Genomic DNA, 25,883 nt, shown 5'->3' with positions numbered 1-25,883 from the left:
TTATAAGTATCCCTCAGAATGTTGAGACAATTTTAGATGGAGATATTCCTACCATTTTATGCATGTCCTCACCTTTTTATACCAAGTTCACTACATGCATCTTGATCTGCTTGGTTGCTCAGAAACAAGGACTAAGTGTCCCAGGATTAGCCTGTGGTACAGTTATGCCATCATGAATACTGAAAATGGGGTTTCTGCACAGATGTCCCATCTCCCAAGGAACAGCCATTAGCTAGAGCCCATGCATTTGGAATCATATACTTGGACAGCTCTTTTTCTGTATTTTCTGGCTCTTGGTCAATATGATGGTTCACTGTATATGTCAATTTAACTGGGCTGCAGGATGCCCTGACATTAGGTCAAGCATAATCCCGGATGTATTGTCTGTGAGGGTGTTTCTAGATGACATTAACATCTGAATAGGTAGACTGTCCTTCCTAATGTGGGTGGGCCTTATCCAATTAATTAAAGATTGAAATAGAACCAAAAGTTTAAGACAGAATTCTTCCAGCCTGGCTGCTAAACCTAAGACCTTGGTCTTTTCCTTCAGACCCAACTGAAAAGTTGGCTCCTGGTCCTGCTGGGTTTCACATGGAAACTTATACCACCAGCTCTTCTGGTCCTCAGTCCTTCTGACTCTGCCTGCAGCTGCATTAGCTGGGTCTTCAGACTGCCAACTGCCCATCTTGGGACTTCTCAGACTCCATGATCACGTGAGCCAATTCTTTATAATATACATAGGATATATATTTTACTTATTTATTTCATATTTTACTTTATGTAATTACATAATAGATTACTAATAGGTTTACTTTATGTATTACATAATAGATTAATACTAAGTATTAATGTTGCTATATTTATTTTAATGTATTTACTATATTGTATATTTATTTTTATTTATACTAGATTTTATTATATATATTTATAAATACATTTATTTATATATTATAAAACGTGCTGGTTCTGTTTCTCTGGAGAACCCTGATTAAATACAGTCATGTACCAGGCCTAGACAAGAGCGATCTTTTCCCCAGGTCTCATAATTCAGAGAAGACTACCTATCGCAAGCAAACAAAGTAAAAATACATTGATTAAAGATGACACTGGCACCTCTGTCATTCAAGACCCAGAATTCATTGTTGCCACATCACAACCAGTAACCCTGACCATCCAGTCCTATGATCAGCACTGTTTAGGCCCCAGGAAAATACCCACATCTTTCTCCCTGTACTCTCAAAACAGAAAGCAGCTGTGTTTGAATGCCATGAACATTTATGGTTGCACTACTGTTGACATTGAGAGAGATACTACTTCAGAATGTGGAAAAACTGAGCATGAGAATTACTTGGCTAAAAGAATAACATATAACCATATGAGTTATCTTGTCAAATCTTTCCTCTTAGATAGCTTGAATTCAATAGATTCTTGCATAACTTTGGTTTCCCAGCAGGGCTGAGCATTCTTTTCATGCTTTTCTTTGTGTCCCAATTCATGACTTCAGAGGTACTCATGAATAAGCATGGTATTCACAAGAGTTGCCCAGTGTGACTAGGGAACATTTTGCAATACTCAACAATGCACACTACCCTTAAATTTCTGTATTTCTATAAATTTAGGTGTAACATTCATGAAGCACAATACTGAATCTTTAGCTTAGCAAATAGATGGACATTAAATGTTACAATTAAGAATAATTTTATTTTCTTAAAAATAAGATTTAATGATGTTTTCAAAAATTAAATTTTAAATGTCTGTTTTATTTATGTAACTTCTTTTTAAAATCTTAATGCCATTAATTATTGTTTACATTTTATATTTGATTGTAATACTTTCAAATATTTTAGAAAAAAGTAACTTTCAAAAAGCATACATAATTTCAAATTTTCATTTTATGTTTGATGTGCATTATATTTTTAAGAAAAAGATTTTCATTTTTGTACTTTTACCACAATTATGGTTCTTATTCTTAGACAGCTACCGTTAATAGAAAACCAATTGTGTGAAAAATCTTGATTATCATCCTGTAAGTGGTGATTTTTGTTAAACCTAAAGAAAACAAAATACATATATGCCTTTTATTACTTAGCCAACATCATTAACCATAAAAATGACTATGAAATGACTCAGATATGCACAGTAAACAATTATAAATTCTGTCATCTTTGATTTTCTGCCAAGCTTCAGTCATATAACAAGAACAACTTTAAACATATCTGTCAGTTTCACCATTAGGAAGGTATAATTGTCAAGGTGGAAGGATAGACATATTTTATGTAACAGTCCACTAGTTTGATTTATAACTATAAAATATTTAGACATATGTTACATGGCCCTCCATATTCACTCTTGCCTTAGATCCCAAAAATATGTGGAGTAAGGCTATGGCCATATTCCCAATGTATCTAGATTACTAGATAAGTAACCTTCAAGGCTGAGGTGTCACTTATGTACATATGACCACACAAGTGACATTTTTGTTTTGTTTTTTTAAGTTCAAGAAGAGACACGGGGCACCTGGGTGGCTCAGTGGGTTAAAGCCTCTGCCTTAGGCTCGGATCATGATACCAGGGTCCTGGGATCAAACCCCACATCAGGCTCTCTACTCAGCAGGGAGCCTGCTTCTGCTTCTCTCTCTCTCTGCCTGCCTCTCTGCCTACTTGTGATCCCTATCTGTCAAATAAATAGATAAAATCTTAAAAAAAAAAAAGAAGAGACATATTGAATTTGGAGGTCATGAAAATATAGGGGAAATTCAGACAATGAGCTAGTACTTGAAGCATCGATTATGAACAAGTGAGAGGGAAGACGCCAGATATTCACCATCTAGGCTGCTATCTTCTTGACTCCTCGCGCTGCCTCTGTGAGATATGACACAGGGTTAGCATTTTAAGTCTTCCCCACCAACCTGCTACAGTGGCTACAATTCCCAAGAGTCTCCGATCGAATCATGGTAACCTTTAGGGCTCCAATGAAAATACAAGTGTCCATGATAGATAGCACAATAAAGCATTCTTAGCCACTAAGTCCTCATGTATATTTGTCCATTGGAATAGAGTTCACTGGTTCCCTGGCAATGGGTCCAGGAAGGTGAGGAATGGGAATGGTTGGTATCTTGGTGCTTGAAAAAGAAACACAAAAAGGGCAGGGCTTGGGGAGGTGGGTATATGACGGGCCAGAGGATTGAAAGGCAAATACTTCCTACTTCGTAATTACTCCTTGGGCTGGCCCACTTCCTTGTTCTTAATCACCCTATGTGGCTCTCCAGCAACCCAGATCTCCTAGATATAACTGCATTTTTAGAAGGTTGGTGGGTGATCAAGAAGGAAAAGGGTGAGCCAGAAGTCCATGGGTGGGTAAAGGTAAAATAGTCAGGTACCCACAACCGTGAGTCATCTTCTTCTCAGAGAAGTCACCAGATTCTAGTGCTTCTGTGGCCTCCATCTCTGAGGAGAAGCAGGCACACTACTATCAAGGCCTCCCCACAATATATGTAGGTAAATAAATGGTGCTTAACTTACAAGAGCCCATTAGACCGGATTTGCAGAGTACGAGAAGGAGACATATAGTGCCTCTGAAAGAACACTGAAATGGGAATGAGATCTGAGTCCTCATGAACTAATCTTGAGTGAGTGGCCATATTTCTTTCTGCCTCAGTTTCCTCACAAAAAAAAAGTATAAAACAGTGTTGCCAAAATCCATTCTAGCTTTAACATGCTGGAGAGGGAAACTGGGGAAAGCAGTGACAAGGCTAGTGGGCAAAAATAACATCAGGCTGGTGTCCCATCTGGCCTGCCTGTTCAGGATGTACGGGCCAACGGGATAATGGAACACAGTGTAACCTTGCGGCAGCCAGTCTCAGCTAACTAAAAGAAAGGGAAGTCATAATTTTTTGTGTGTTTTTGTTTTGTTTAATTCTTCAGGAACTCCTTCTAAGAATTAAGTCCAGTAGAACTTTTTTTTTTTTTAAGAGAAATAATTGACACATAACATTATATTAGTTTCAGGGCAACATAACAATTCAATACCTGAACAGACTGCAAAATGATCACTACAGTAAGTCTAGTTAGCTAACATCCATCACCAGGCATAGTTACAAATTTTTTCCTTGTAATGACAACTTCTCAGATGTTTCTTAGCAACTTTCGGATGTGCAATACAATATGATTAACTATAGTTTCCATGTTGTACGTGATATCCTATGACTGACTTTATAACTGGATATTTGTCCTCTTTGACCACTTTAACCCACTTCAGCCTCCCCCTACCTCCCACCTCTGGCAATCACCAATCTGCTCTCTTTGAGTTCAGTTTTGTGTACTTTCCACATATAAATGAGATTATACAGTATTTGTCTTTCTGTCTGACTTATTTCACTTAGCATAATGCCCTCAAGGTTAATCCATGCTGTTGCAAATGGCAGAATTTCTTCTTTTGTAATGGCTGAATAATATTCCATTTTGTATATATACGACCCTGTCTTCACAATGCATCCACCAATGGACATTAAGGTCATTTCCATGTCTTGGCTACTATAAATAATGCCACAATGAACATGGGGTACAAATACCTTTTTGAGTTTGTGGGGTTTTTTTGTTCCTTCAGATAAATACCCAGAAGTGGAATTGCTGGATCATATCATAGTTCTATTTTTAACTTTTTGAGGAACCTCCAAATCACTTATGATAGTGGCTATGCCAATTTACACTGCCACCAATAGTGCACCAGGGCTTCCTTGTCTCTAAATCCTCACCAAAACTATTATCTTCTCTTTCCGATAACAGGCATTCTAACAGACGGGAGGTGAAACATCTCATTGTGGTTGTAGTTTGTATTTCCCTCATTAGAGAAGTTGAATACCTTTTCAAGAACCTGTTGGTTATGTGTACGCCTTCTTTGGAAAGATGTCTATTCACATCTTGTGCCACTTTTTAACTGGATTGTTTGGGATTTTTGCTATTGAATTATATGGGTTTTTATATGTTTTGAATACTAACCTCTTACCAAATATATAATTTCAACTATTTTCTCCCATTCCATAGATTGCCTTTCATTTTGTTAATGATTTCCCTCTCTGTGCAGAAGCTTTTTAGTTTCCTGTAGTCCCCTTTGTTTATTTTTGCTTTTGTTCCCTTTACTTTTGGTTTCAAATCCAAAAAAAATATCACCGAGACCAATGTCAAGGGGCTTAATGCCTATGTTTTCTTCAAGGATGTTCAGTTGCAGGTCTTACATTCAAGTATTTCATCCACTTTGAGTTAATTTTTGTGTGTGGTATAACACAGTGTCCAGTTTCATTCTTTTGCATTTGGCTGCCCATTTTTCTCCAACACCACGTATTAAAGAAACTGTTTCCGGCGCCTGGGTGGTTCGGTGGGTGAAAGCCTCTGCCTTCCGCTCAGGTCATGATCTCAGGGTCCTGGGATCGAGTCCCGCCTGCTCCCCCCCCCCCCCCCGCCTGCCTCTCTGCCTACTTGTGATCTCTGTCTGTCAAATAAATAAATAAAATCTTTAAAAAAAAAATAGTTAAAGAAACTGCCTCTTTTCCCATTGTATATTTTTGGCTCTTTTGTCATAAATCAATTGATCATATATATATATGGCTTTTTTTCTAAGTTCTTTATTCTGTTCCATTCACCTATATGTCTGTTTTTATGCCAATACCATATGGCTGATTACTATAGTTTTGTAATATAGTTTGAAATCAGGAAGCATGATGCCTCCAGCTTTGTTCTTCTTCCTCAAGACTGTTTTGGTCATTTGGGGTCTTTTGTAGGGAAGTCATACTGTTAACAAAATTATGTTTTCTCTATTTATCCAAGTGATTTGTATGTCCTTGAAACCTCTAGGATAAACAGGATACAACATCTAATAGAACTATGAATGCCTAACACCTCAGAAATAAAGATGGGGGAACTCCTCTCTCCAATTTTGTCTCTGGTTTGACTCAGCCTCCTCTGACTACAATCAACCCTTATCAGAGAAGAGCTTTTTTGAGTCCTAAAGTCTCACTTAGGTGGCAGCCTCAGTATCTTTGCACTCTGAACATCTGACCACTTGATTTGGCCACTAAATTTGAGATATTGAAAAGGAGACTTGGCTTCATTATCCTTCCATCTTCCCATCTTTATAGTACAAATAGCACCATCTGTTTTCTTCTCTAATACACAGAAAAGGGCTTGAGTTAATAAATGAAGTAGCATATGCAAAAGAAACTCTCATCCAATAGAGTATTGTTTTTGATCTAATAAGAGACTACCCCCCGTGGTAGAGTAAGACATGGATGGGTTTGGAAAGAAAGAAGAGAATAGTAGAAAGTTAGGAGATAAAGAACAAGTCTTCAATAGGACCACTGAAATGACAGAGTAAACTGCCACCCCTGGCCAGAAGTAGCCCTAGAAATAAGCAATAAGGTGAAATTTGTCATTTCCTATCTATTTAGATGCTGTTACTTTTCTCCTGTATGGTCCAGAGCTCTGCAGTTCCAACCACTCTTCCCTACGCTCACTCTATAACCTGTATTCTGAAAATAGTTGCAAGGAAAATGGTGTAATTTATACACTAAATCATGGGTGATGCTGTGAAGTAAACTTACCTGCACTTTTAAAGTTACCTTCTCAAGGCACACCAACTTAAAATAGTGACCAACACTAGGGATTTCAGATACGGAAGATGGTATCTTGACAATGAGGGATGACTTTTGCCACTCTAACTTACATAATGTGTAGGCTCACCCAATTCATCCACGAAAGGGTCATCTGTTCCAAAAGACACGCAGTCTGGGAAGAAAGATAGCTACAAAGGTCTAGCAAAACGGGACACTTTCAAAGCATAAGTGTGCACCTTACTTCAGTTAATCCTTCGAAGAGTCAAGGAGGGTAAACATCCCTATTCTACAGAAGCAGCAGTGGATTCTTGTAGGTTAGGAAGTATTTCCACGGTATACTGGTCAGCGCATGGGAAACCTGGATGAAAAGTCATGCCTGTTATACCCCAAAGACACTAACCGCTACACACAATCCTTAGAAGAGAACATGCCCTGAGAAACCAGACCCATATATACGAGCAGTCTTTGACAACGTTTTCTTAGAGTTCTAAGAGCTCTAAAAGCTGTTCTTGAGGTCTAAACTCTATGATACACCCTTCTGCTTTGCTTTTACCATCTGGATTTATGAAGCAAAGAGAGGGGAGGAAAGTTAGTTCACTCGAGGCCTCTGAGAGTTCACATTTGCTCAATGGGCCTGTTTTTGTGAGGGTACCATAAAAGGAGATAGAGGGGACATGGAAGGCAGAGAAAGAGAGAAACTGCAGTTAGGAACAACAAGAAAACACCAAATTCAATCCTTCACTTCCAAAGCTTTTTTAGACAGTTCCCTCTCTCCTAGCAAAACACGACCTAAAGCACGGATAAGCACACTTATCCGTTCTGGGAGCTTATTCTTGATAATGGCTCCATACTACACTAAAAGGCCTTTGAACTTGGCAGTATCCTAGACTATGCCCCTTGGTCCACCTCTCATCTATGCATGTGAGAGACAGAGATTAGTTTTCAGGTCATTTGAAAGACAGGTGTCTCAGCATCCAGAGTTGTTAAGTGCTTTGTCTAAGGTCACACAGCAAGTAACTAGAAAAACTGAGATTAAACCCAAATTTCCTGACTGCCAGACCCAGATTCTTTCTAATCACTCCTTCAGCTTCTTCAAAACTATATGGCTCTGCATTCCACGCCTATGTATTTGCCCAATAGAAGATAAAATGTGTATTATCCTATAAATACACAAATGTTATGGTAGCTTTATTATACAGGGCAAACTAGAAGGGCCCCAAATATCCATCAAGAGATGAATGGAGAAACCACCAGGGTTTATACATACAATATAATATGTCTCAGCAGTAAGCAAGAACTACTGAACAGAACAACATGGATGAAGCTGAAAATAATCATACTGAGTGAAGGTAGTCAGTCAACAAGGGCCCATGCCACCTGATTCCACTTGCTTAAAACTCTAGAAAATGCAAACCAATCTATAGTGACAGAAAGCAGATCAGTGGCTTTTGGGGGATGGCAGAGGGGACCAAAGGAACAAGAACAAAGGTTTACAAAGAGACACAAGAAAACCTCTTGAGGGATAAATGCGTTCACCCTCTTCATTGTGGCACTGGTTTCACAAGTATATAATGATCAAAAGGTATCAAGTTGTAAAATTTAAATATGTAATTTATTGTATGTCAATCATACCTCAGCACAACTGTTTTTTTAAAAATATATGGCCCCACTTGGGCTCAGAATGGGCAATTCAACCATGTCTCACTTCACTCAACCCCCAAAGATGCTCGCCTCCCTTAGGCTTCAGTCTGTAGCAAGGTTGCTGCTAATGGGATGATAGCAAGATATCTGGCCAACACTATGAACGATTATTATAATCACAATATTAGTCTTCTCCTCCTCTTTAAGAATACAAATTTAGGGTGACTGTAGCTTCCCTCTAGGCAGAGGGTTTCCTTTTTTCCCTGCCTGGGAGGGTTGCACTTAGGAAAACAAACAGAAGCATGTATCATTATTCTTCTTATTAAATAAGTCTAGTAAACACTTGGACCAGCCTTGCCGATTTAAGACAGACGTTTCAATGGCAGAGGGCTGGGAAATGCAGAGAGAGTAAAAGGGAGAAGCAAAAGGGAAGGGAGAGGAGAGAGGAAAGTGGGTGCTGAAGAAAGGACACACAGAAGGACCAAAGCAGAACCGCAAAGGCCCTCAAGGCACTGTAGCAAGCGGACTGCCGGGCTGCGGTGAGTTGCTCAACACCTTCAAGCTCCTGCTGGTCTGCAGTGAATTTCCAGAGCTCACCACACAGCTCTGCTGCCTTGGGATTTGACATGTCATGGGACTTTTACATCTATGGTGACCGTCTTCACCCAGCATGGGAAGAGGTAACCAGCCCCTCCCCTAAGAATCCTCATTCATACCCATGAAAGTAAACTGAATTACAGCGAGGCTGCCCTCACATTCTTGGCCAGCTCAGGGACAAATATGCAACCCAAGACTCGGGGCAGGACAGTTGAACTGGGTTGCCAGGAGAAAGGCATGAGGTCAAAGCTGAGGGAACATTTTCTGCCCCTACAGCTGGGTTAAGTTAGAACTGGTTTAAAAGTGGTGGATTCCCTCTGAAGAGATGCCAAGACACTGCTCTGGAACTGTCCCCTCTGGACGAGGGGATGAAGCTCAAGAGATGGGAACCCCTGGCCAGAAGCCATTCTCTTTTTGCTAAAAACTTGTCTGGCAAAGCTATATGTCACTGATGGCCTGTTGCACAGGGAAACTTCCTGCCTGTCAGTGACCCGTCACACACCAGGGCTGGGACTCTGAAAATGCAAGGCTTCATGAACTTGGGATGCCAGTATTTCCTGCATCACAGACACTCAGAGTGGTCTCTTAAGAGAAGCAGGTAAAATCACTGGTGTTGTTTATTACATTATAGACACATACTCAGTCTGAATCTCTATGGACACTACGAGATCACCTGCCTTTGAATGAGCTTCTCCAGATAATTCTCACTCATGCCAACAACATTCAGGGATCACTGTCCTTCCAGTTTAGAAAGCTGGGAACCTGGTATCCCTCTCATGAGCAGCTCACTACTGACTTTTCTCAGTTTACAGGGAGGGAAGGGAAGCTTCCCATAAAATAATCAAGACCTTTCCTGCAGTGAACATTTCTCACAAAAGGTTCTCCTGCATAATATGTTACACATTCTATATCACAGACATAAAGGGGGAGAAACCTTCCCTTCCAATTATTTGCCATTACATGGAAAGGCAAATATGAAGGCCGGCAGGCAAGAGACCAAGGTATGCTGTGCTGTGAGTCAGGGACCACACAGGGCTTCGTCCTCCCATCTGCTGTAATCCCAATTCATCGCCCATAACAGACCGTGGCCTACGAGTCATTACTCCTGTTTTATGGTGGAATCTGACACTCTTGCCATATATTCCTTCTAACCCAGCAAGGCTTGCTTCTCCATACAGAGAGTGTTGCAACCACTATAATGTCATTAAGGAAAGTGCAAGGCCCAGAGAATCACTGAGATTCAGAGGGCATAATCCTATTCCGTCCCCAGCATCTCCTCAAAAATCATCCCACTCTCCCAGCTCCAAATACCTGCTTGGGTTCCACTGCCCTTGCTGGCAAGCCTCTCTCCTTCCCTCCAGCATTCTGGGCTAACAGGTTCCCTGTAAAGGATATGTTGTGAGCTACACACAGCCCAGATCTCTGGGGCTGGAGGGGAGACCCTAGGAAAGAAGAAAGTCATACCTGTACCTGAGTCACTACAACATGAAACACAGCAGGACAAACACAGCATGTCCAGTCACGTCTACCCAGGCTTTGAAGCTGGCATTTCCAGAATATGTGTCATGCTGTTTTCAACCAGGTGGGCCTAGATGTCTTGGCTGCATGTCTCAACATGAGCCCCACCTCCAGCCCCACAGGGATACCTGTTCCTTGCCAGACAGCAAACATGGTTGAATGCCTTCGTATCTCAGAGACAGCTGGGCCTAAGCTCAAGGGCCTGATGGCCAAAGATGGTTATGGTTCACCTGGAAGGATGAGAACCAGGCTTAGCAGCTCCACTCTGGTTAAGAGGAAACATGAACTGGAGGCATGAACTGCTCCTCCCTGCAAGGTCTTTATCTGCAAAATGGGGATCAACTGATGCCTTAGTTTGGGTTCCCCCAAAAGCAAACTTTGAGAAAAAGGATTTAGGCTCAAATATTTATTTGGGAGGTGACTGCAAGAAACACAAGTAAGTGAGAGAAGGAAACAAAACAAGGATAGCAGAAGAGCCAGGACATGAGCTAGTTATCCTGGCGGGCAAAGAGGTTCTATCTCCTGAGGACCTTCTTAGGACACGTATATAATACACCTCAGAAATATCCCACCAAAGGATGGAGAGACTGGGGTATATATCCACCAACTCTTATCCCTTATTAGTTAAAGACTGCCCTTGGGGGCATTAAGACCCCTGTACTTTTAGGCTGTCTTACATGTGGGCAGAGCAAGTTACTACACCGAAGAAGAAAAATCCCTCTGGCAGAGAAACTGAGAAACATGGGGGATTGAGGTAAGAAGGTAAGAGTGGGCATAAGGAATGTCCACTGCATCTACAGGGGACATCAGAGGTGGGATCGGGGAAATGGTTAGGACAGCAGTAGTATCTGCTATACTTACCATCCCCACAGGGTAGATTAGACGATGTATAAAACACATGGCACCATGGCAGATAGGTACGTGTGCAAGAAAAAGCATTTATCATCATCATCATCATCATCATTATTCCTAACTTTGGGATTAACATCACAGTTCACAGACTCTCCTTAACCATCATTACCATCATTATTATTCCTAACTTTGGGATTTACATCACAGTTCACACACTCCCCCTAACCAGACTAGGAACATAAATGTCTCCCTCTTGCCTAAACTGAAATTGCAGGTTCTATGGGACCAACACCTGGTCAGGCTGAGGCATGAGGCCACAGAGGGGTCACTGTGCACACAGCCGTATGGGATTACCCTAGAGGATGGTCAGCCATTACAGTACACACTTCCACAGAGCCTACTGCCTCGCTGAGAATCCCCGCTGCCTGTTTTGTGAAGTCATCCTAACCTGGACAGGAGCCTTTACTAAATTCCCTTGTGATCTCTTGGCATTAATGTCCTCAAATGTCCATAGCATTCTCAATTTATCTTCTGCTGTTCGAGTTGCATGCCTAGAACACTCTAGCCAAACAATGCAGAAGTCCAGCCAAGCAGATTCCTTTAGGATTCACATGGAACCTTTGGGCATTAAACACACACTAAACTTGTAGCTGGGTCATAGATGATGTCTGTGGTTTACCCCAAATGACCTTCCTATGTAGGAAGAATAGAACCCAGAATGGGCATCAATGGGGAGCCAATTCTCCTACTTTATAGATGAGAAAAATTGACAATAAAGATGATTTATCCAAGAGGCGCCTGAGTGGTTCAGCTGGTTAAGTATGACCCTTGATTTCTGCTCAGGTCATGACCTCAGAGTTGAGATGGAGCGCCATATTGGGCCCCACACTGGGTTCTATACTGGGCAAGGAGCCTGTCTGAAATTCTCTCTCACCCTCTTCCTCTGCCCCTTGCCCATGCCCCCTGCCCTGCTCACGCTCCCGCTCTGCCTCTGAATTAAGGAAAAAAAAATTGATTTGTCCCGGATTATTTAGGTCCTAATCTTATTCACTCATTCATACATTAGACATTAAAGGAGTAAACAATATATGCCAGGAGCTTTTTCAGGCGCTAGAAAAATAGTAGGAAACAAGAAAGACAAGTTCTCCCACTGTTATGGTGTCCACATTCTCTTGGGGAAGACAGACAGTAAACAAATAAAAAGTACATGATTGATGCTATGAAGAAAGTAAAACAGACTAAGGAGGTAGCAGCTGATGGCACACGATGGAGCACTATTTTAGAAAGGGTTGTCAGCAAAAGTTTGTTTAGAGTGCAATGCGTGAGTGGTCTCATGGACTAGGAAGTGTGAGCCAGGCAAAGATCTGGAGGAAGAGTACAAGAGGGAGAAAACAGCAAATGTGAGGACCCTGAGACAGAAGGGCCCTGGCATGCCGGAGAAATGGCCCAAGCCAGTCTGGCTACAGGGCAGTGGGCATGGGGCTGAGCTCTGTGATGTCAGAAGCGTGGAATCTACTCAGAGGAAGGCTGACCACAAGGGTCCCCACACAGGGAGGCCAAATTATTTTGCAGCACACATAGGAAAGGCTCCTCATTTACTTGTTTCTATTTCTTTCTGGGAAAGAAGAAGTGAGATTCTCAAAACAAAGGAGGTAAGAGTTGGCATTCTGAAGGGAGAGGAGGCTTGAAACAGTATCTTGAAGAGAAGGCAGGTATACTCACAATGGATATGTGGTAAAATTGCAGTACTGACATTTGTCATCATAAAGTCAGCAGAGTTGTGCAATTCCTCCAGCCACATTTAGCTCCTCAGGTGTGCATCCAGGGTAAGAAGAGAGCTGGGTTTCTGACAGGAAAATGCAATGGAAAGAGAACAGAGGAGAGGGTAACATCCATACAAGGATATGTGTTTGTATCAATTACCATGAATCTGAGCCTGAGGAGGCAACGAACAGGTGACAGAGTTGATAGACTGAAAGTTCCCCTGGGACTGAAGAGCACCAAAGAGGGGGTACTGAAAACGGAGGCTAATGTGTTCAGAAAGACGAGGCCTGAAATCAAGATTTTAGAGGAGGAACAGTTATAGGTATTGATGAAAACTAGGGTTTAACCAAGAAAAAAGATGGCACCTATTAAAAGACACATTATAAAAGGTAAGCAGTGGGGCGCCTGGTGGCTCAGTGGGTTAAAGCCTCTGCCTTCGGCTCAGGTCATGGTCCCTGGGTCCTGGGATCGAGCCCCGCATCGGGCTCTCTGCTCGGCGGGGAGCCTGCTTCCTCCTCTCTCTCTGCCTGCCTTTCTGCCTACTTGTGATTTCCGTCTGTCAAATAAATAAATAAAATCTTTAAAAAAGTAAAAAAAAATAAAAGGTAAGCAGTGGCCAGGCCAGTGAGTGGTACAGCAGAATATCACAGAAGCATAAGAAATAGCCTCTGGCCACACGAATACAAAACGCTCTTGGCAAGACAGTCCCATAATCAGGTAACAATAGCCAATAAATGTCACACTGAGTAACACAGAATCCTAACTTTATGTAAGGATAAGAGTTTAGCAATAGCTTTCATGAATATGCTTTCTGTGGCACATGTAATATTACGTATTCTGGTTTATTCTCCTTATTTTATAAGTAAGGACACTGAGGTTCAAAAAGAAACAAAGGTACTTGCCCAGAGTCCAACAGTAAAAGAGAGGAAAACTAAAACCCCTGCTTCTGTCCTCTGCTTTCTGGTCCAGCTCTGACTCAACCACAGAATCGGACACAGTATCACCCCATCATAGTCTCTAAGGTCAGACCACATGGGTTCAAACCCAGCTCCCCCCTCACTACTAGATGACCTTGAACAAACGACTTACTCTCACTGTGCCTCAGATGTGTCCCCTCTAAAGGGGAGACAATATAGCACCTATCTCAAAGGGTGATGCGAGCAATGAATAAAATCAAGCTTGAAAAGTACTTAAAGCCTCACCTGGTACACAGTAAGTGCTCAATAACTGTCAGATGTTACTATAATAAAGGGAAAAGCTTTACGATGTCTGCCACAAGCGCAGCTATCTCCCCACTCAGACGCAGTCCTGGAAAAGTGGAAGCAGTGCCGCCTGCCCCGCCCCCAACCCCTGTTCCGCCTCTTAGAGGCTTCCTGGGTGACAGGGGACTTGAGCAGCTGTTGAAGGGCAACCAAGGATTCTCACACTTCAGTTTGTGGAAGGGTGCAGGGAGAGCTCATCACACTGGATAACAGCATGAACAAGAAACTAGAAGCAGGTTTGATGGGGACATAGTCACAATACAGTGAGGAAGCCAGAAAGGGTGGGTCCTGAAAGGCCCCAGTTCTCCGAACAACTTAGTTCCAGGATGGGAACTTGCTCAGACTTCTCTCCTCTTTCAGATGTTTCCAGGAAAAACAGAAAGTAATGCTGCTTGCCCTCTCCACTCTCTGTTCTGCTTCTCTTTTGGTGCCCTCTGTAGAGCAGAGAGTCATTCTACATAAACACTGAGCCCAAAAGAATCCATCTGAAATGGTCTCCTAGTGAACAGAGTCCACTGGAAGTTAGAGAAGCATCAAGGCAACCAGGGCAAGAGCTGTTCATCTCAAGTTGAACTCACATCCGTTTTAATGCCCTGTGTATTCCCCATCCCCCAGATTGGGAGACGAAGAAAAATAGTGTGAAAATAATGTTGGATTTAACTTCAATGAGAACAGGAAGATTCTGAATGATAGCAGACACTCTGTACTTAACTGACCCTATTATGAGCAGCTATTGAAGAATTTTCAGGATAATGAGCTCTCTCATCTTCCATATAACAAGCTGTGGGCTGTGGGCGGATTGCTCAGATATTATAGCTTTAAAAAAAAAACCCACAGATATCAATGCTCCCCCCATAATAAAAAAAAAAATCACACTGAGGATGGGGATACTTCTTGAACTAGGATCTCTATCATCAAGGCTCTCAGGTTTCATGAAGACTTAGCTAGGGTGGTATTTGTCCCACCAGCCTCACCTTCCCAGTCCTGCCTACACGGGACTTGCTGAGCGGCCGGCATTTGCCACCTAGGTAAAATGTGCCCTCAACAATTCCACCCCTTTCAGTAATCTATATTTCGCCAGCAAGGGACCCACCCGAACAACATCCTCCTCAGAACTGAGCCCAAAATGGCCATCCTTGATGTAATATTTATGTATTTATTCACAGAAAACCATTTATGGAGCATCTTTTATGTGTTCAGCATTGAACAAGACAAATACAGTTCCCGTCCTCCCCAAGCTCGCGTGGAAAACAGATGTTAGTTACATTGACAAGCCCAGGAAGATACAATTAAGTGTTATGGTCAGGGCAGGACAGTATCCAGGACAGAGGGACCCATCCTCCCCTGTTGGGGATCAGGCACAGGTCAGGGAAAGTGTATGCTCAAATACCCGATAGTGCACGTGCACACACGCCTACTCAGAAGGACACACATCATCCCTGAAAATCACGAGCCCTATATTTCAGGGCCCCATGCAGGTCCATAAGAAGACACCTGCTGCACAGCTCAGTGAACAGGAAGCACCAGGACGGAGCCCTTCTTTCACATCTGCCAGTACACTGCTGAGTAGACTTGTGCAAAGTACTCAGCCTCTCTCAGTATTATTCTCCTCCTCTGAATAAAGGAGTCCAGAGAGATGACCCCTTGTACAACAACGTTCTATAAATCCACAACACCTGAGGGCTTGGGAGAGACAGTTAATACCTGTGTGGGCCAACCCCCCCGCCCCCCACCCAAGCCCTTCCCAGCCCTCAAAGTCCCTCCCAGCCAGACCTCTGGGAACAAAGTTCTCAACTTGACTTTAGATGCAACTGTTTCTTTACTCAGTCTGAAGAATGCTACAGGGCACCTACTTTATAAAACGTCCTGTGAAAGATACAAAAGAGCATGCACCATGGGTCCCGCCCTCAAGTTGCTTACGCTCAACTGGAGAAAGGTAATTTAGCCAAATTACAATTGCGTGTAGATGACAAAAAGCCAGAGAGTGGACCACAAAGTCATGCCAGTGTGGTACCAGAGACCAGTGTGACTATTCTCTGCCCGTGTGATGCCCCTACGCTCTGCTGAATATATCAACTTGCAGGGAGCACTAGCATTCTTCAGGAACTCCAACAACCTCTGTCCCCAACTCTGTCTCAACTTTGGCACTGTTGATATTTTGAGCCAGATGATTCTTTGTTGTGGGGGCTGTCCTGTGTCTTGTAGGATGTATAGCAGCACCCCTGGCCTCCACCCACTAGATGTCAGTAGAACCCCCCCAAGCCAAAAACCATCTCCAGACACTCCAAATCTCCTAGAGGACAGAATCACCTACAAAACGCAACGAGAAAACAGGAAATTTTCCAAAGTCCAAAAGAACTAACCATTTCAGATCCATGAATGCAAACTTCCTGAAGACATTGAGGAGTTTTGTGTTTTGAAAAGCTCCTCCCTGCCACTCTCAGGCTGCCTCCGTCTCCCTTGCAGGAAAAAATATTTCAACTACCCAGTTATATCCTGCATTTGGAATGATAATTGAGGGCAGGCAGGAAAGTAACTTATGGAATTAAATGTAAAAGCTTTTTTGACCAGAAAATAACTGTTTCTACGACTTCCAAAAGTCACTCATTCAACCTGCGTGGTAGCTGAGAACAGTGTTAGCCAGCCAAAAAGGCATCAGTGACCAACCAAGCTATTCCAGCCCATTTCCCCAATCCGCCAGGCAACGCTCATAGGTGGACAAATCATTAGGGGACAGGAGGGAGAAAAGAGCACTAAGAAACCACCTTGGACATTTGTCTATTAATAAGCACTTTCACCACGACTTAAAAAAAGAGTTTTAGGAAGGCCTCTGCTACCAGCATTCCCTTCTATTTTCATTATTTCTTTTCTTTATTATCGCTTAAATATATTATCTGAAACAATCAAATTTACATACATGACTTATAAAGCATAATATAATGAATACTTATGAATTCCCACCCAATTAAAAAGCTATAACCTTATGATTAACCTTCACCCACTTGCAAATGTACCTCTCGTTTCCTTTCTCCACCTTCTCCTCCTCCAAACGTAATCAAAGCCCTAATTTTTACTGCTTTTTTAAAGTGTGGTTTTACCACAAATGTATGTAAGCTGAAGCTCGCTGTGTTTGCTCTTGAGAACCAAAAACAAGGTATCGTACCACGTCTGGTTTTTGAAACTTACTGTATTCATTCAATATTATTTTACAGCATTTATCCATGTTCTAACATATATTGCATTTCATTTTTTTTAAAGATTTTATTTATTTATTTATTTGACAGACAGAGATCACAGGTAGGCAGAGAGGCACCCAGAGAGAGAGAGAAAGGGAAGCAGGCTCCCCGTTGAGCAGAGAGCCCGATGCGGGGCTCGATCCCAGGACCCTGGGACCATGACCTGAGCCGAAGGCAGAGGCTTTAACCCACTGAGCCACCCAGGCGCCCCTGTATTTCATTTTATAATAGAGTATATTTATCCATTTTCTTGATGATTAGCATTTAAGTTATGTCCATACTTTCTGCTAGCTGAGAAGGGCAGCTATGAACATTCACGAATATGTACAAGAGTTTTTCTAGACATTGGTTTGCTAGGTCATGAGGTGGCCAAATGCTCACCTTATGAGACGGTGCCAAATTATTTTGCAAAGCAGCTGTACCATTAGCAATACATAAAAAATTTTATTGACTCACATCCTCTCAAACTTGATTTTGCTTGATTTCTTAAGTTTTTCCAATCCCTAATGGAAATTCATATACTTTTAATCCTTCTCCCAAATTTCTCCCCAGTTTCTGAACTATCATTACGACAAAAGAGATATGGGTCTTTAATCTTTCCTTCCATTTCAAATTAATTCAAGTGAATAAGAACTTACACATTATCTACAACATCTCACCACTATGCTTTCTGTTAAGAAGTGAAAATCATAGACCCTGTCCCCAGGAGTAAAAACATCATCATGCAAATCAAAACAACTAGAGAATGACTCCAAATACAGATTCTAATAAAAAATAAAAGAATTTGAGAAAATGCAAACCAACACAACAGAATCAATTTTCACCTATCAAATCATTATTAATTTCTTTTAAATGACAATATTGAAGGTTTCAGGACAAATGTATTCTCACACATGACAACTGGTGGGAATATAAATTGGTAGAGTCATTCTACTGGACAATTTGACAAAATTATTTAAACACATTAAAATTTTTTAATATTCCTTGACTCAGCAGTTCTACTTCTAGAAACTTATCCTGCAGACATAATCAAGAAAGATAGACAAAGGAGGCGCCTGGGTAGCTCAGTCGGTTAAGTGCCTGCCTTCAGCTCGGGTCATGATCTCAGGGATCATGACTGGGATCAAGCCCCAAGTCAAGCTCCCTGCTCAGTGGGGAGTCTGCTTCTCCCTCTCCCTTTGCCCTTCTCCCCCTCCCCAGTCATGCTCTCTCACCGTCTCTCTCCCTCAAATAATTAAGAAATTTTTAAAAAAAGAAAAGTACACAAAGATTTAGGCACAGTCCTATGTGATACAGTAACTATGGATCAAAGAGAAAAATGAAGTTCACCAAATACCCAACACTGGCGAGACTGGCTAAATGATATTTGTCATAGCTACACAGCAGACACTAGGTAGACAGATAAGAGCGACACTGTGGAAAGATACTTACATGTAAAGATATCCAAAGTATGTTCTTCGGTAAAAACAAAAAGAAAACAAACAGTCTACAAAGAAATGTGACCTCAAGTTTCCAAAAAGGAAAAAATATGTGCAAGTGGTATATATGCATAGAAAAAGTTAACAATTTTTATTCAAAGAATCAGATGGTATAAAGCTTGATGTTTTCTGAATTCTAGGACAAATCAGAAAGGGTATAAGTGAAACAAGAAGATTATATTAGCAACAGCTGCATGGAAGAGTGAGACCATGAGAGAGAGCTTTTCAAGGGTGAACAAAGTGCCATGGGATTCCACTTCGCAAGGATGCCATGGGCTGCCTATCTGAATTATCTAAATCACACCACCACATAGAAGAGCCAAAAAAGGCCTTGGCTGGCCATTTACTTTGGGTGTATTTGTGTTCAATAAAGGAGGTTTGGTGTAGATTTGTATTCCCTAGACCTGATTATAAATAAAGTGCCCTTTGTCTCCATCAATATAAATACCATAACCCAAATGTATCATAATTTCATAGCCAAAACTTGTGTTTAGTATATTGTCTGATGGAGAATGAAACTCACCCGGTAAGTCTGCTGAGGTGGAAGTGAGGGGGGGTCCAGAGGGGAGGTAAGGTGACTTCATGGTCTCAAGCTTCCTTCAGAAAGTGACACCAAATATCTTTAAGATAAAAATGAAGACAACAAAGGCATGGAGAAGGGATATTACTTATCTACTTAAACCATAGACCTCAGCGAAATCAGTTTCTTCCTCCGCCAAAAAAAAAAAAAATGTACACAGCCTTTCAATTTTGGAAACCCTAAATCAATATAGATATTCTAACACCTTGATTTTCAGAAAGAAACCCTCCTCAAGGAGCACAGACTCTTGAGACTACTCTTTAAAAGAAATACATTAAATAGAAAGAGAAATAGACAGATGCTTCTGCTAGAATTTTCTTCAGCAGGATATGTGTAAGTCCCCACTTCTAATGCAGAGCCCAGTGCAGTTGTCACCCCTACACACACTGACCAGTCAGTGAAACCACACCCTTGTTTTCAGTGACCACGACATCCACATGACCAGGAGGTGGTCACCTCTGCAACCTAGGTTAAATGAGTATTCTGCAGACATTGTTTCCAAATTCCTCCAGCGGAAACAACTGTGATCAACATCATTCATCAGAAAAGTGTCATCTACCTACCACTGTACAAGGGAGGTAGCCTCTCCATGCCACTCGGGAGTGGGGCTCCCCGGCACGGCAGGAAAACCTCTGCAGCCACTGGGGATATGGAGAGATACTACGGCTTTATCAGTCTGGTTTCTAATAGGTCCCATTCTGTGAAGAAAAATAACGAGTTGTACATATCGATGAGTGACATTAAAATTCACCGTCGAAGTCTCACTTGGTAATAACAAGGACACTACAAACACACCAGACTTCAAATTAAAGGGTGAGTTTATTGTTGTTAAGGAAAGCATGGATCTCTTTGCATTAGGACTTGGTGAACAATAAATATATCTCCAGGAGAGGTCTCCTAGGCTGATATGCATTCAAGGTATTATCTTTGCTCTGACTGTATGTGCTTCTGGGTGAAAAAATTCTAATTGCACTCCCATTCAAAAATCAACCGTGGGAATAAGGAATCATGCTCATTTTATGCACAGCTGCCCGAAGGCCTTATCCTTAGAACAAATTACAGCACCTCCTATGCGACACTCACTCTGAAGCTGATTCTAACCCTACAGCAAAACTCCAAAATTAAACTTTAATCTGTGATCTAAACAATTTGGTGTTTGTGATCAATCTTGGTATTTTTATAAAATGCCAAGGTAATTGTTAGAGCAGAGGAGAACAGAGTTGTTGAATAGCGCACTCCGGCAGAACCAAATGAGGCTCGTGGGGCAGAAGCCGGGTGAGGAGACCTGGAGAGAAGACAGGCCTCTGTCAGAGCCAGAGATGAAAAGAGGAGGCAGGCGGATGGCAGGAAGACACGGAGGGAGGGAAGGTGGGGAGGAGGAACGGATGGAGGGCAGGAGGAAAGAGAAGGAAGAAAGAAATCTTGGTGTGTATCATCCCTACTCCCTCTTGTCAAAGACTCAGGCAGGCCGCCACTCCATTAAAGCAATCACTTTGGCCCTATTAGCCGTATTAGAAATTAAATTTGGTCTCTTGAAACTGTACACTACGAAGCCAGTGGGGTGAACACAAATTTGACATGATATCTCCACAAGCGAAAGGGGCCAGATGACACATTCCGGGGCAGGAGGAGCCCACGTGGGAAATGTGCCCAGAGAAGAGAGTTCAAAGAGCTTCCAGCGGAAGGTCTGCCTTTCCCCCAACTGGCTGCAGAGCTTCTGCGTCCTACAGCAACCTGCTCAGCAGCTCTGATAAGTCAGACAGAATTCATGGGAGATTACCACACAGCTCCTGCCAAGCTGCGCCGCGGCGCGGGTAATAGATATGCTCCAGCACTAAATCCTAAAAGGCCCTGCTACATCTGTCAAGCATGCCCTGGAAAAGCACCCTCAGTTCAGATGTTATCACTGCTCTGCCTGCATCAGAAGATTTAGTGTCCACCCTGGAGGTTGCTTGTGCTGCACAGTTTTCAGGGGCAAAACAACAAGGGAGAAAGATGAGAGAAAAAAGGCAAATTATTCTTGCTTAAAGCAAAAGAAATAAAGTGATGTGCTTGCAGACTAGTTCAGCTCCTCGCCCTGCATCCAGAAGGTCCCAAATCCCACATTAAGGAGGTACTGATGTTCTAAGCTGATTAGCTAGGACGGTTAGAGTCCCTGGACTGTGACATCATGGAGATGATCTTCTATAGAGCGACTCTTTCCCAAGGAAAGCTGAATAACAAACCCAGCAGGGATCCATAGGCAAGAGATAGAAGATGCAAGCTTTTGATAATTAACTTTAAAACAGGTTCGAGAAAAAGCTGTTCTGATATAAAATGAACTTTTCAGAGCATTTGCTTAGGAAAAGGAAAAAAAAAAATGAAACCCCTCCAAACAGTTGTACTTCCCACTAACCATGTTTCCAGATGCAGCTTCTGTTTGTTCAAAGTGTATTTTAAGCACTACTTTGGACATTTTGTTCATTATGAGCAAAGAAGAGTGTTACATTTATATGTATTTTTAAAGTGTAGAAAATATATATATATATATCTATACACACTCTCGGCGTTTTAAGCACAGGAAATCCACATATTAACTGCCTGTTTTCTCACCAGAGCCTATAATGAATCCAAGAGGAAGACAGGGGAGTCCTAATCTGACCCATCATCTTGGTTTTCTGGAAACTGCTCACACACATAACGCAGGCTGAGTGCCCAGGGCTCCCGGTAGCTGGCGTGTCTACCGGTCTGGAGAGGATTATGCACGATGGTAGCATCTAGGGGCCCATCTAGTTATAGGCTTCTGGCAGTACCTGCCCACTTATGGAGCTGGACACACAAGCTGAGGCGCCGGGCTGACCTAGAAGAGGACACTGAATGGATATCTGGGCTCTGACTCAGGAGGCAGAGAAGCCTGGTCTCATCCCAGGATAGAAGACGGATCTGAATCACATCTACGATCATCATGCTTTGCTAAAAATATCAAAAACTTCTTGAAAAAAAAAAAAAGGGCAGTTTTCCTAACAATACCATGTGACATCTCTATGTGAACCATATCCCTGCTCCTAAAAACAAACTCAGGGAGAAAACCAAGAATTGACCACAGGATTTCAGCTTCTGGGCTCAGTGGATCTTCTCACTGAAAGACTAAAAGGAGCCTCATTTTTAGTGAGAATTCTCAAAGCTGACAGTGCTAGATGTCTTCTTTAATGTTCCTGAGAGCCCTGACGGCAGGTAGTAAGTATCACTATCCCTGTCCAGGAGAGAAAAACCAGATCTCAGAGAGGTGAGGTGATTCGCTCCGAATCACACAGCTCTTCTTTGTTCTATTACTTGAAGTCCACCACCAGCTCTGGGTGGTTACATTAAGTCCTTTATCAGATCTTTTTAATCATTGGAATGGAGTGACATCTATTTCCGAACTGGATGTTTGGAGTGCCTGCTGAAAACTGGGAAGTACACTTTGTCCAGAAGTTGTTTTCAGGAGCTCATGAAAGCCAACCATGAACAGGACTCCTTGGTCTTCCCAGGAACTGAGGGTGACAGCAACTCTCTGAGCCCCTGACAGCCCACCACCCACGGAGAGACAGCAGAGGCAGTGGCTGATGTAAGAGTTGCTTCAAATCAACGACAAAGGGTTGCCTCCTTCTGACCTTCTTCACCCACACCTTCTAGACACCATCATGGGCAAGGTGTGGCTCATCCCTGAGCACTGAGCTCACAGGAATCCTTGTCAGAGAGCACTGGTTTGGGGTGTTTATGATCAGAGTTCAATTAGCCTAAGGGGAAATTAAACAATTGGCTGGCAGCTCACTGATTAGCAATTATTTTCCCAGAAAGTTGGTAGAGCCGTGGTGACTGCTGGCCCCAAATCCCCACGGCCTCTTACTGACTTTGGATAAAAAAGCTCCCGTCCCTCTGTGTTTCCCCCAAACAAGCTGCAGCTCTAATGACAAACATTCCAGCCTTAGGTTCTTGTCTTTGTACCCTCTGGTGCCCCCACTTCTCCCTAAATCAAGTTCAATATGCCATACAGTCACTGAATTATCTTTCATCTCTTCCCTCAAACTCACCGTCCAGAAGAGATACATTGGTGGTCTCGTCCAGGAGAGAAGATGGATCTGAACCAGCATTTCTAGGTTCTCACCCTGTATGATACCAGACACGTGTTGCTAAAGAGCCACAGGCCTGTGAGAGTTAGCTCCCCTCCCAATGACGTGGACCTGAGCCACATGAGATTGAACCTAGGTGGCACAGCCTGGTCATCTATGTCATGACTCTGGTATTAAGAGAACTGGTGTGAATCCCACCTCTGCTGCTTACCATTTAGGCAAGTAAATTCATTCTGAATGTTAATGTCTTCATCTGTAAAATGGAATAATAAAAGTACCCATTTCAGAAGGTTGTGATGAGGATGAAGTTGGACAGCCCATGGAAATGGCTCGGTACACAATGTCCAGTATAGAACAAGAGCTTAATGAATGGTACCTAGTATTATTGCTCAGATTAAGATTTGTTTTCGCAGCCTCATTAACACTAACCTGCTAACCTACCTGAAGATATTTTTCTCTTTTGTCAACTGGATGACTGTAAGGAAGACTTTCTAAACTAGTTAAAACACCTAATCTGATCAACAGGCAGCTAAAAAGGACTGTCTTCCTGACCTCACAATTGGGTCTCTCTTTCCTGCATATCTTTAGAACATCTGTGGTACGTGACTCTTCTACCTATAGCCTTGCACCGCTGGTGAACTTTTTCACACTGGCTTCTAATGAGACAACATCTCCTCAAATGTGAAGGTACTATTTGAAACTTGTGGACATCTTCCTCAATATCTGGCACAGTGTCTGGTCCCTGACTGCCACTCAGTAAATATCACAGGATGGAAATATAAATGAAGACATGTGTAAGAATTCCTTTCAAGAAAGGTAAGTCCATTATGTATCATACTGTCATGTTGACTTGTTTTATGTCTCTCTTTTTTTTTTTAAAGATTTTATTTATTTGACACAGAAGAGAGAGAGAGTGGGAGAGAGAGCACAAGCAGGGGGAGCAGCAGGCAGGCAGGCAGAGGGAGAGGGAGAAGCAGGATCCCCGCTGAGCAGGAGCCCAATGTGGGCTCAATCCAGGGACCTTGGGATCATGACCTAAGCCGAAGGCAGCCACTTAACTGACTGAGCCACCCAGGCGCCCCCTTGTTTTAAGTCTCTTACAGACATGGGCCTTGATCAGGGCAAATCCTATTTTATAAGGCACCAACAACAACATTCAGCACAAACCCAAGCACATAAGTACTCCATATAAAGATATAATATATTCATGATTGGACAACTGATTATTTTACTTCTGAGAGAAACTCAAAGTTCTAGGGGCTTAAAAGATGATTCTTTCCTCTCCAACATCTCCACTAGGGTAGAGAAGACATGCTGTGAAGGCCTCCTGGGCCATTATTTTTTGGCTTTTGGCTCTCTTGACTGCATCCACAATCAGGTAAAGAAGAAGAAGTTAATTCCACTTGGAATCTCTGGACCCTGACATCAAAGTCAAAATCATGTGCACGCTTTCATAAAAGCAGGGAACGTCACCACTGTTTTCTTTCAGTGTTTCCAAGACAGTAGGATTTTTTGTTTTTTGTTGGTTTTCGGGAGAAAAGCATGGTAGTGGCAATTCACCTTCACTCCTGATTCACCAACAGAAGCATGTACAATTTTACACTTTAAGAAAAAAAAAGTGCATGCCAAAGGGAAAATGCTACTAATGTATATTTGAAAATAAATCAATTCTTAAATGATCGCTGATAAAGGGACTGAGTTATATCTGTGCTTTGAAATCCATTATACACTTAGGTTCATCCAACTGAATTAAAGAAAACACTATGACGTGTGTTTCAAATAAGGAATTCCCTGCATCAGGCCAGACTTTCCCTATATTCTCTTGTCTGGACAATAGCTTCAAACTCACACGGAGGAAGAAGCAATTGTCAGCAGTTGGGGGCTTCCTCTCCAGCCCCGTAGACCCCAAATTGACTCTTCCAGCTTTCAAAAGCAAACAGCAATCGCCAGAAAGTGACTTATTTCATAAAAGAAACTGAAACACAATGCCCTGATTGGGTTACTCTTTCTTATAGAATGAGAGCACATTCACACTCCAGCAAAGCCATCGGCCCCATTTCAAGAACTTCAATTTGACTCACAGAGTAAAAGTGGACTGTGGGGAGCGCACTTAAGACCCGTGGTTCAACATCAAAGGGGGAAACGTTCAAATATGTTAGAGACTCTGCGCAAAGGGGTATTATGTGTCTCCACAGATAGGCTTGGGCATACAGGTGGAAAACATTTTTCCCCATTTGTCATGTTCCAAACGTCTCTG

This window comes from Meles meles, chromosome 15, assembly GCF_922984935.1.
Source record: "Meles meles chromosome 15, mMelMel3.1 paternal haplotype, whole genome shotgun sequence".
Lineage (NCBI taxonomy): Eukaryota > Metazoa > Chordata > Mammalia > Carnivora > Mustelidae > Meles > Meles meles.
This window is presented reverse-complemented; position numbering follows the sequence as displayed.